Genomic DNA, 10,988 nt, shown 5'->3' on the forward strand with positions numbered 1-10,988 from the left:
ACTGGGAGGAAGAGTCCCGAGCCAAGGATGCAGGGCTCCAGTAACTGGAAAGACCCTCCCCTGGAGCCCCCGGAAGGAACCACCCTGCCCACACCTGCACCAGTCCAGAGAGACTACGTAGGACTTGTGACCTACCAGACTTTTGCGGAAGCTGTAACAGCAGCTGCAGGGGACTAATGCAGTGTCTCTTTCCTGCAGCTGCTTCCCCTGCCTGATTCTGCCCTCCACCTCCTTCCTCCAGTCCAGCTCAGAGGCTGCCTCCTCCATGCAGCCCTCCCAGCTGTACCGAGGCCAGAAGTTCTTTCTCTCCCTGTTCCCAGCATCCAGGCCCTTGTCCTGCTGCCCCTCACACCCTCACACATGGGGATGAAAGCTACCTCTGTGTCATTCCTGCTATAAGGGCACAGGGACCAGGTCCCACATATGCTTGTGGCCCAGACAGTTGGAGCAATACCTCCTACAGAGCAGCTGATCTGTCTCAGAGATAAAGACCCCGACATCATCCAATGCGACAACCACATCAATTTCCTAAGCCTGGAGAGTGGGAGGCTTTTCTAAAAAATCTTGGCGTAGATTTTTTTTATTGTTAAATATTGTTTTGTTTTCAAGGGAACAATTCAGTAGTGTTTATCACACTCACAGTGCCTGCAAGCACCACCTCTCTCTGGTTCCAGCACATCCTCATCCCCCAAAGGAGACCCCATCCCACTAACCACTCACTCCCCATATCCCCTCCCTTTCCCCTGAAAACACCAGATTACTTTTGACCCCATAGATTTGCCTGCTGTGGACATTTCATGTAAATGGAGCCAAGGAAATGTGACATTGGTGTCTGTCTTCTCTCCTGAGCATCATGTCTTCAGGGTTCATCCACATTGCAGCAGGTGTCAGGGCTTTGTTCCTCTAGGCCGAGCCATTTTCCACTAGGGAATGAGAGTAACTGTCACTTCAAACAGAAGTGACAACCTGTACACCCCATTCTGACAGAGCAACCCCAGGGGAACAGTGTAACCTCATTACATTAGATGTTCTTTTTGGGGATCTGGACAAACACACAACCTGTCCCCCTCCTAACAAACCATCACGCTGAGCACAGGGGACCCAGGTAAAGGTAGGGGGTACACGTGAGGCAGAGGCCCCAGAGGTGGAGACTCAGGGAAACCTGCATCACTCCTCGCTGACCCACTGACCCTATCTGGGCCCCTACCCTACTGTGGACGTCCCCACATCTAAGCCCTGACCCCCTCCATCTGAGCCCTGACCCCACAGCGGACGTCCCTGCATCTGAGCCCTGACCTCATGGTGGACATCCCTCCCACATGGTTCCTGCAGCCCTGTGGCAGCCCCCAGCCTTATTCTCCTCCTCCTTCTCTTGTCTCTGATCAGCCTGCCTGTGGGTCCCAGAAGTGTTGGTACAAACTCTGGAATGGCTCACCTGGGTCAGCCCCATCCCTGCCTCTTGACTTTGGACATAACCTTTGTCCCTTCCGTCCTTGGTTCCTGACAGGAATTGGGGGTGTCACGGTGACATTTATCTCATTACACCTTCATTGTAATGCTAAAAATCGCTCCACTTACACCGTGACAGTTCCGAGGTGGACCATAAAAGGCCAGAAAGTGGGCAGTGGCCCAATTCCTGGGAGGTCCCCACCCATCCCCCAAATAGCAAGACTATTCCTCCCACTTGTTAGCCTGGGAAATTACTTAACCCATAAAAACTTATGAACCCCGTGCCCTGGGGCTGCTCTCACTTCCTGAGTGGTCTACTTTCTGCTTATGCCTGACTCTCTAAATAAGCTTGCTTTCCTTCTACTAAGGCTCGCTCTTGAATTCTTTCCTGTGCGAAGCCAAGAACCGTCACTAAGTGGTCTGTCCTGAGGACCCCTGCAGGTCCCAGGACATGACACTTTCCATGCCAGCAATGGTAGGGACTGGGGATGAGAGTGGTCACTGCAGCATCACTCAGCTCCACCTCTCAGTGATCAGGAGAGGGAAGGCTAGAGGAGCCCAAGGCCCAACATAGGTGAAGCTCACCCCACCCCACCACAGGGACCCCTCCGGCCCCATCCTGCTTACTCAGGCCCACCGTCTGCACCCCCCCAGTATCCATGTCCCACTGACCCACATTCCTGGTGTGAATGTCCATGTACACAAGCTGCTTCCCACAGAGGATATCCACCTCCCTCCAGCTGTCATTCTCCCTGACGACAACCTGGACCCTGCATGTCCTGAGAAGGAGGAAACCGAGGAAGAGGCTGGTCTGTCCTGCCCACCTCCTGGGGGCCACTGAGCCTTGAGGTCTGGATGCTTCCAGGTGTGGGATAAACCTGCCACTGCTCATTGGAGCCTCCCCCTCTGAGATCCAGGAAAAAGGAGGACCCACTAAAATGAGCCCGTCCCGAGGATCAAGTCCACTTGGATTTGCCCTCCTGACCCTAAACTAAGACCTGCGGAAAACAGAGCCTGTGATTCCCCTAAAGCTTGTTCTGCAAAGTTTCCACCAGATCCCTTTCTACCCTGTTCTGAGCAAAGTGCTAGTCAATCCACACTGCCGTCCCCTCATGAGCAGACCGGGAAGCTGAGGCTCCGAGGAGCCAAGTGACTGCCCAGAAGCACAGACGTGGAGCCACAGAGTGGAGTCTGTGCTCACCACCTGCCCATGGTGGCCCACAGCAGGTTCCACATCCCCCCTCTGAGGGACCAGCTCACAGAGCCTCCTCTTAGGAGGACTCGCCTTGCAAAACCTTCTCTTCAGTGGAACTCATTACAAAACCTTCCTTTAACAAGATTCATCTTACAATCCTGTTTTTAGGGTCACCCAGGAGGCTTGTCACCCTGAAGAGGGTTCAGCCTTGTTTACGAGGGCAACTTTCTGGAGTCACACTCACCACCTGCTTGTGAACTCCCAACTCAGGCCCAGAAAGCCCCCCCCCCCCCCGAGCCCCGAGCCTCATGGCTCTGCCTGTGTCCCTGCTCCCCTCCTGCCTGGTCCCTCCCTCCCGTGTCCCCTGCAGAGTCACCAGGAGCTCCCACCTGCCCAAGGCAGGCTGCCTGCTCTGCCCTGGGGAGGCCTCTGCTGTGTCAGGTAGAAGAAACAGGAGGTACCTGTGGGGCCATCCTCACACAGCACAGCAGCCAGCACCCACCTACTGACCTGGTCAGTCTGGATAGGCCTGGGTGGGGCTCAGAAACCTGGAACATCTCTTGGTTCTCATTTCATTCCAGCACTGCCCAGGGGTGAGTAGCTAAACAACTCTGCCAGCAGCAAAGTGAGGATGTGTGTTCTCAGGCCCCTCCCAGGATATGGTGCTCACCTGGCCAGGAACCCAGCAGCCCACGGGGTTCACGTGGGTGGGCACTGGGAGGCCCCAGGTGTTTGAGCTCAGCAACCAGGGAAGGTGGGGCTGCCTCCTGGGGTGTGGGGAGTGGCAGGATCACAGTCCTGTGAGGGGCCTGTTAGCCAAGGTGAAAGGGGACGCAGGGATGCAGAGGTTGGAGAGATGCATCTGGCCTGGGAGAGGGGTCCAGAGAGGAAGGGGAGAGACTGGGTGGGGGCAGGTGGGTTACAGCAGACTCCATGCAAGGGACTGCAGGCCTGATGGAAGCAACTCAGAGCTGGAGAGGAGTGGCCGGCAGGTAGTCAACTTAATTCTATTCCTTGGTAAAGCTGCTGTGTCAGAGTTTGAAACACCACCAGGAGACCCTGAGCCCAGTTCTGCCCTGGCTTCATCCAAGGCGCTCAAGTGGAAAACAGAACCACTGCAGGCCCCGCCCACGTCCGCACAGAGAACGGATCCCATCAGGGTTAGGGTTAGGGTAAGGGTTAAGCATCAGGGTCAGGGTCAGTCCTCTGGGGACCAAAGCATTTCCATCCACCGCACTGGCTGCCACGTGCAGTGGCAGGGCCAGCGGCTGGGGGGCCATGTGGATGCTGTGGGGTATCCACGGCGGTTCATGGTTCTCACCTGAGACACAGAGGGAAGGACCCTGGTCCTAGGGCACCGCTGGGAGACACAGGGTCCTGCCTCCCCAGCAGGACCCACCAGGAGGCCGTCCCAGGGTCCGAGGTGCTGAGGTTCCCACAGCCAACAAACGGGTGAGGGCTGAGGCCTCAGAGGCCCTGACTAGTGAGGGGCCTGGTGAAGAGCTGGAAATTCTGACAATATGAACAGTGCATGTTCTGCTGTCCTGGATGCCACAAATTACTATTCTCAATGTGAGAAATTCATACACACCCAGACAGGCAGGTGTAATATACAGGAGGTAGTCTGCCCAGAAGCGCCTGCCCTGTGTATGCTCTGGTGAAAATCATGTGACTGGATGTCCCCCTGACATCAGGACCCAACTGCTTAGATTTCTACTCAGCAGTTTGTCCCTTTCAATTTTTATTTCAGCATTTCCTATTTAAAATTTGGAATGCACCAATTCTTGCTTCCAAACCACAATGGTTCTGTTGCTGGGTCCTCTAATGAGGGAGATAATCTGGCTTGCACAGCTGTAGAAGGATTCGCTTTCTCCCCTGAGCCCCCAGGTGGGAAACCCTTGGGAACAGTTACGGAGGAAAGTCCAGGCAGGACCATCTGTCCAGCGAGCCCTTGGGCTGCCGAGCTGGATTTTCACACCCAAGAGGGAAGTAACCCACCTCCTGAATGCATTTTGTGAAACACCACCCACTGTTACCAACAGGACTGGGACACACGTCATGTCAAGACAGGAAGGCAGGATGTGGGCGTGAGCCCTCCGGCTCCTCAGGTGTGAGAAGGCGTCTCCCAGGTGTACACTCAGCCCTGAACTTTGCTGACCTTCTGCCTTGAATAGACTCATACTCTCTGGACAGTGACGTGGGTCCTGGAGTCAACCAGTCTGATAAGGAGTCTGCACAAAAGCATCCCGGGGACCAGCGCTCCAGACGCCCAGCCATGGACACCTGCTGACATTTATCAAGTGCTTACAGCGTGCTCAGGGAGAAGGAAGAAGAAGCTGTTTTCTTCTATTTCCAGTGCAAATCAGAGATGCACAAGTCCATTTGAATCAACCACAGGAGTTTTCAGAAAAGATGTTTTCCTGATATAATGAAGGACATCTCAAAGAGAAGTTACCTCATCTCTTTGGGGGGAGGGAAGATGGGTTTGTATAACCCATCTTTTCTTATCACAAATAATTTAAAATATAATGCCAATATAAAGTGGATTTTAGTGGACTTAACTGAAATCCTCATCGCCCCACTAAATACAGTGCGGAGCAGCAATCGGCTCGGCGCTCACTTTGTGCGGGAAGAAAAAGGGGTTCCTCCTGGTGCCCTAGCCGCCTGAAAGGGGGTGACACAGACCACGGGGAGCTTTTAAATTTAGGCTATTGTGCAAAAGAAAATCTGGGATTATGTCAAGTGCAGTCAGGCACTAGAAGGCGTTGTTAAAATCAGGAACTTTGCTGTTGAAATTGTTAGGCTTAATGCTGCAGAGCTACGAAGAGTCTCCGGTAGACATTTGTGATATTTACATTTTTATCTCATCAAACAATTAAAATAGAGGTCATTTCAGGGGACATTTTTTTTATCATAGAAAATTGAGTTGAAAGTAAGCACTTGTGAGATCTACTCTCAGACACATTTTCCCAGCAGCGCTGTGAGCAGAGTCCGGGAAATTCAGTGCGGCATCTGCCCAGAGAGGGGAGGACCCTCCTGGCTCCGCCCACTGCGGGCCTCGCGGCGCCCTGGAAACCAAGGTTAAGGGGCAGAGTTGCTGCCTTTGAAATTTGTGTACTGAGTGTTTAGTTCCACCTTCTGGTTGAGGAACTCAACACCCTTTAAAATGAGTGAAAGCCTGCACGTGAATGGTGTGTTATGATTGCTGCAAGTTGTTTTAATCTAAGCTGCAAATGCTTTAATCTAAGCTAGCAAAGTTGGTTACTTCGCTAATAGCAGGCTCTGAAATGATCAGACTTTTGGAATTTAAAGTTCCAGAAATGCACATCATTAGTGTTTTATCAGCCCAAACTATTATACAACTTTGATCTAACTCACAAAACTGAGTACACATTGTAGGCGGCTTCTGTGTCTGAACATCTGTGTTCGCTGAAAAGATAATAATTACAACAGATAAAAATAGTTGTCTGTTGTAATTTTACTTTTTCCTTCTTTTCTCTTAAAACTGTCAAAAACTCTGAAAGTTTTTGCTTACCTAGTTAACAGAAACAAGCAATATTTTTATTTTATTTTGGCTACTTGTTACATAATTCAGATAGTTACTAAAGGAACAGGATCATAACAGCAAATATTTTAAATTTTAGTTTATCATTTTTATATAAATGCCAGTGAATTATTTCCTGAGTGGGTGAGATATGTACAATGTTTAAAAGCAACTTCTGGTGTTTGTGGAGAAGCATTTTAAAAAATACTTTTTGAGGTGAATTTGAGTTGCAGAGGAGGAGAATGCCTGTGATAACAAGTGGACAGCAACTTGAGAACACGCCAGGACCACAGCCCTGAGCCTCTCCGGCCTCCACCCACCCTAGTTCTGTGGGGGAAGGGAAGGGTCTCAGCCCCCAGCCCACGCTGGGGTACGTGCCCTTCCACCCACAACTCATTTTAGAAACTTTCCTGACTTTCCCGCCTTCCCCTCTCATTCACACTCCTGCGTCTCCTCATTTTTTGTTGGATCTCGTGTGTAAACGGCACTAGTAAGTAGTCTCTCCATCCAGAAGACCAAACTCTGAGAGGCGCTGCTAACCCAGGAGCCCTCTGACCACTTGCCTTGTAAACCTGGCAGGGGGAGCCCTGCCCTCTCGAGGCCTGGAGTCTCCTGAACTCCAGGTCCTGCAGCCCTTGCCTGAGGAACTGGCCTCTCACTGATATGGCATCCAGTGCCCTTTGTAATTTCTCTGGAGTTTTTCTGTGGGTTTCCTTAACGCCAGGAACGTTCTCAATGCTGCTCACTCCCAGCCTTAGAATTCTTTTCTCTGAAGCCCTGCTTCCTCGTCAGGGTCCTTCCACGAGGCTGCAGGACTGGGCACCACAGGAGGTGTGACCCACGGGGAGCTGAGCCCACAGCATCCATGGCGCCCTCCAGCCTCAGCTACTTCCTTCATTGCTCTCAGCTCTGTTTAGGGTCATTTACATTAAAAAAATGGGCAAGTGTTTAGTAAGACAGTGGTGCATAATTAACGTGCCCACCCCCCACTCCAACCTGCTTGGTTTGCTCCATCCATGAAGCAGGGAGCGTTCTGGGGACAGCCCCTCAAAGGGACACGAAGCTGCCCCTCAAGTGCATCTGTGGGTGAGCAGAGGTGACCCAGGAGGGACTGTTGGCCCAAGGTTCCCATCAGTTCATTCTCCAAGTGCTACCTGAGTTGTCCACAAATTAAAGACTGGCAATTAGAGGAAGCTTCTGGGAGCTGTTCAACGCAGCATGGGAAGCGCGCATCTGCAGCCTCTCTCTGAGCAGCACCGCCTCCAACATCCATCCAGAGTTCCTCCCCAGACCCTGCTACTGCGGCCCAGGTGGCGGGAAACCAGGGAATGGACCTGTAAACCCTGCGGCATGCCCTATTGGGGGCGCTGTTGAACATGTGTGAAACCCTCACAGGTGAAGTAGAAGAAGGTGGTGGGATGGTCTGTGGTGAGGGACCCTGGGGTCTGGAAGGTGTCACAACCATGAGGCCACATGGGGAGGAGCAGGCGAGCATCACAGCACAATGGTGCAGACGGCACGGGGGCTCGGGGAGTGACAGAGATGGAGAGCCTTGTGTGTCTTGGCCCTGGAGCTGGAGGTCAAGCCCAAAGCTCACTCACTTCTGGGTTGAACAGGGAGAAGGTGGCTCCAGCCCCAGACATTTCTCTGGCCACCACCACGATTAGCTCCGAAGTTGGCTGTATCATCAGGACTTCAGCACAAAACATCCTTCAGATACAGGGGACCTCCCCCAAAGCAGGGCACAGGACAAAGCTCTTTCATTCCTTCCCCTCTGTCTGCAGGACACGAGGGACGCCTCCCCTGGGCTCGCCATCCTTACTGTGGAATCTGGACTTGGAACCTTTCCTATCTGACCTTTAAATTTACTCAGCTTTCAAAATGGTACTAAACAGAAGGAGAAGAAAGAGACAACCACAGACTAGGAGAAAATCTGTGCAAAACACGCACCTGGCAAAGGGATGGAGTCCAAAATACACAAGAAACTGAACACTAAGAGGGGAGTGCTCTCAGTTCAACACCGAGAGAACAGCCTGATTAAAAGTGGGCAAAAGGTCTGAGCAGACACCTCAGCAGAGAAGATATTTATCTGGTAACTGAGCACAGGAAAAGCCGCTCCACACCTAGGTCGTCAGGGAAATGCGAATCAGGACAACAAGGAGGGCCAAAACCCAGAACACGGACAACACCGGATTCTGGTGAGGATGTGAGCAGCAGGAGCCCTCATCGCTGCTGGTGGGAGTGCAGGAGGGCCTGGCCGCTTTGGAGACAGCTTGATGGTTTTCCACAAAACTAGACGTGCTCCTGCCACACGGCCCAGCAGCTGTGCTCCTTAGTAGCTACCCAAAGGAGCCGAAAACTCATGTCCACACAAAAGCTGCACACGGATGTTTACAGCAGCCTCATTCATAATTGTCAGAACTTGGAAGCAACCAAGATGTCCTTCAGTAGGTGGTGGATAAATTAACTGTGGTGCATCCAGTGGAACGTTACTCAGTGCCAGAAAAAGTGAGCCATCCAGCCATGAAAAGACCTGGGGAACCTTAACTGCATGAGACTAAGTGGAAGAAGCCGATCTTAAAAAGCTACACACTGTATGACTCCAGCTCCACGACATTCTGGAAAAGGCAGAACGACGGAGACAGTAGATGATCAGGGGTGGCCCGGGGTTGGGGGACGGGTGAGGAGGGGAGCTCAGAGGATTTCAGGGCAGCGAAACTACTCTGTGAGACACTGTCATGCTGGACACATGTCATCCTACATTTGTCCAAACCCACAGGACGTACAACCCCAGGACTGAACCCTGAGGCTTTGGCTACAACAAACATCCAGCACAAAGATATTAGTAATCAGGGAAGTTGGGGAAGGGTCAGGGGTATGTGGGAACTCTGTTTTCACTCAGTTTTTCTATAAATCTAAAGCTGAATTTAAAAAATCTATTAGTTTAAATTAAGGCAAATAAGGCCAACTCCCAGCAAGACTCTGGGCTGCCTGAGGGCTGAGGAGGCTGAGGGGTCTCGGAGCCCCTCCCCGCTGGGTGGCACGTGGTTCAGTGAACGGGGAGATTGTGGGTCAGCAGAGACCACAGGGCCACCTGCTGTAGCTGAAGTGCATGTGAACCGGGGGGGCTGGGGACGTGTCTGGTGGATGGGGACGTGGCTCGGCCCCGCCCTGTGCTGCACGGTGAGCCTCAGGCCTGGCAGGCGAAGGTGCACCTCCCTCAGCCTGGGCTCCTCTTGGCTTTGAGGGTCTTGGGGACATGGAACTGGGTTAATCCCAGCCTCTGGTTACAAGTACGTGATGTCCTGGGCCCACACTGGCCCCATTAACTTCATCCAACTACGTCATCCAAGTTCATTCATTTAAAACTGTTGAGCCCATCCCTCAAGCCCCGCAGCAAGACTGGAAGAGTCAGTGTGAGGAAAATGGCACCCTCGTCCTCACAGCCCTTTCGCAGGCAGGACATCCTGAGTCCTGACGCTGGGAGTCTTACTTACTAATTCACCCTCAGCTGTCTTCCAGAGAAACGCGCCTGCAGGGAGATCGGGGGGAACTGAGCTTAGATAAGTGAGTGAGGTGCAGACCTTGGGAAGGATGAGTCCCCCGAGGTGGGTGACGAGACCCACCCCACACCCGTCCAGGAAACGGCCAGCTGTCTACTGAGATCTGACATCTTCAAAATCGGCAGGACTGTGACGTGGGCTCCATGGACTCTGGTCTCGTTAGTGGTATTTTTACAAAGGTCAACGTGGGAGTTCCACCAAAGGTCAGGATCCGCCTTCCTCCTTGGCGGCTGTGTGGAAAAGCCTGGGCGTCGACTCTAAACACATGTCCTGCTCACTCTCAGAGGGTTAGATCAGCCCGGACCGTCCGCCAGCAACAGAGCAACCCAAGTCAGGGGTCCCCAGTGACTGCGTCAGGGAGGGCTGGGCCTCAAGCTGCTCCTGCCTTCCCTCCAGGGTAAGAGGGGGGCCGGGGAGCTTCACTGCGGATTCTCACCAGGTGCCCCCAAGAGGAGAGGAACCTTCATTTAGCCAGCACAGACCCGGGGCAGCGTCTGGTCACCGGGAGGAAGCAGGCGGCACCACCCAGAGGAAGACACACTGGCCTCGGGGGGCCCAGGGACTTAGCGGGGCAGCAGACATGAGGGCAGAGGAGTGGAAGGTCACGTCACCTCCGGTGGTTTTATTCTCTCTGCACCCCTGAGTGCTGTGTGGTAGCAACACTATACTCAGAGATTTGAACAGAGTGGAAGAGGCGTAATCGGGAAGCACACGTCCCTGATTTGAAGGTGGAGGACTCTGGGGGTGCTAGGGATGAGATGGAGGGACAGATGGGCGGATGGGTAGACATAGACAGACTCAGAGGCGGAGTTACAGACACAGCTGGCAGACACATGAATGTACGCACACACTCATGCACAGATACATGTGACATTTACACAACTTCCTTTCAACAGATACATCTATCTTTCTTAGTTTAAGGGAAAGAAACCCTGAGTTTTACTCTCGTCCTCCCTCTCCACTTTCTGCCCTGCCTCCTCCATATAAAGGGAAAGATTGCATTGTCAGCATCCCTGTGGACAGAGCTGTGCTGCCTGCCTCCTCCCTTCCTCCCTCCTCTTTCCTGGTGCTAAACTTAACGTCTGATTTCAGCAGTATTACAGAAAAACAGGACGGAGGCCACATCCTGACTTTACCCCCAAGTGGACGCTCACAAACCCGTAACCAAAAGATCAAACCATCACAATTTCCCAGAAATGCTGACTTTGGTCTTAAACAAGCATGGTCTTTTCTGCAG

Source organism: Camelus bactrianus, chromosome 12 (genome assembly GCF_048773025.1).
Source record: "Camelus bactrianus isolate YW-2024 breed Bactrian camel chromosome 12, ASM4877302v1, whole genome shotgun sequence".
In the NCBI taxonomy this organism is placed as follows: domain Eukaryota; kingdom Metazoa; phylum Chordata; class Mammalia; order Artiodactyla; family Camelidae; genus Camelus; species Camelus bactrianus.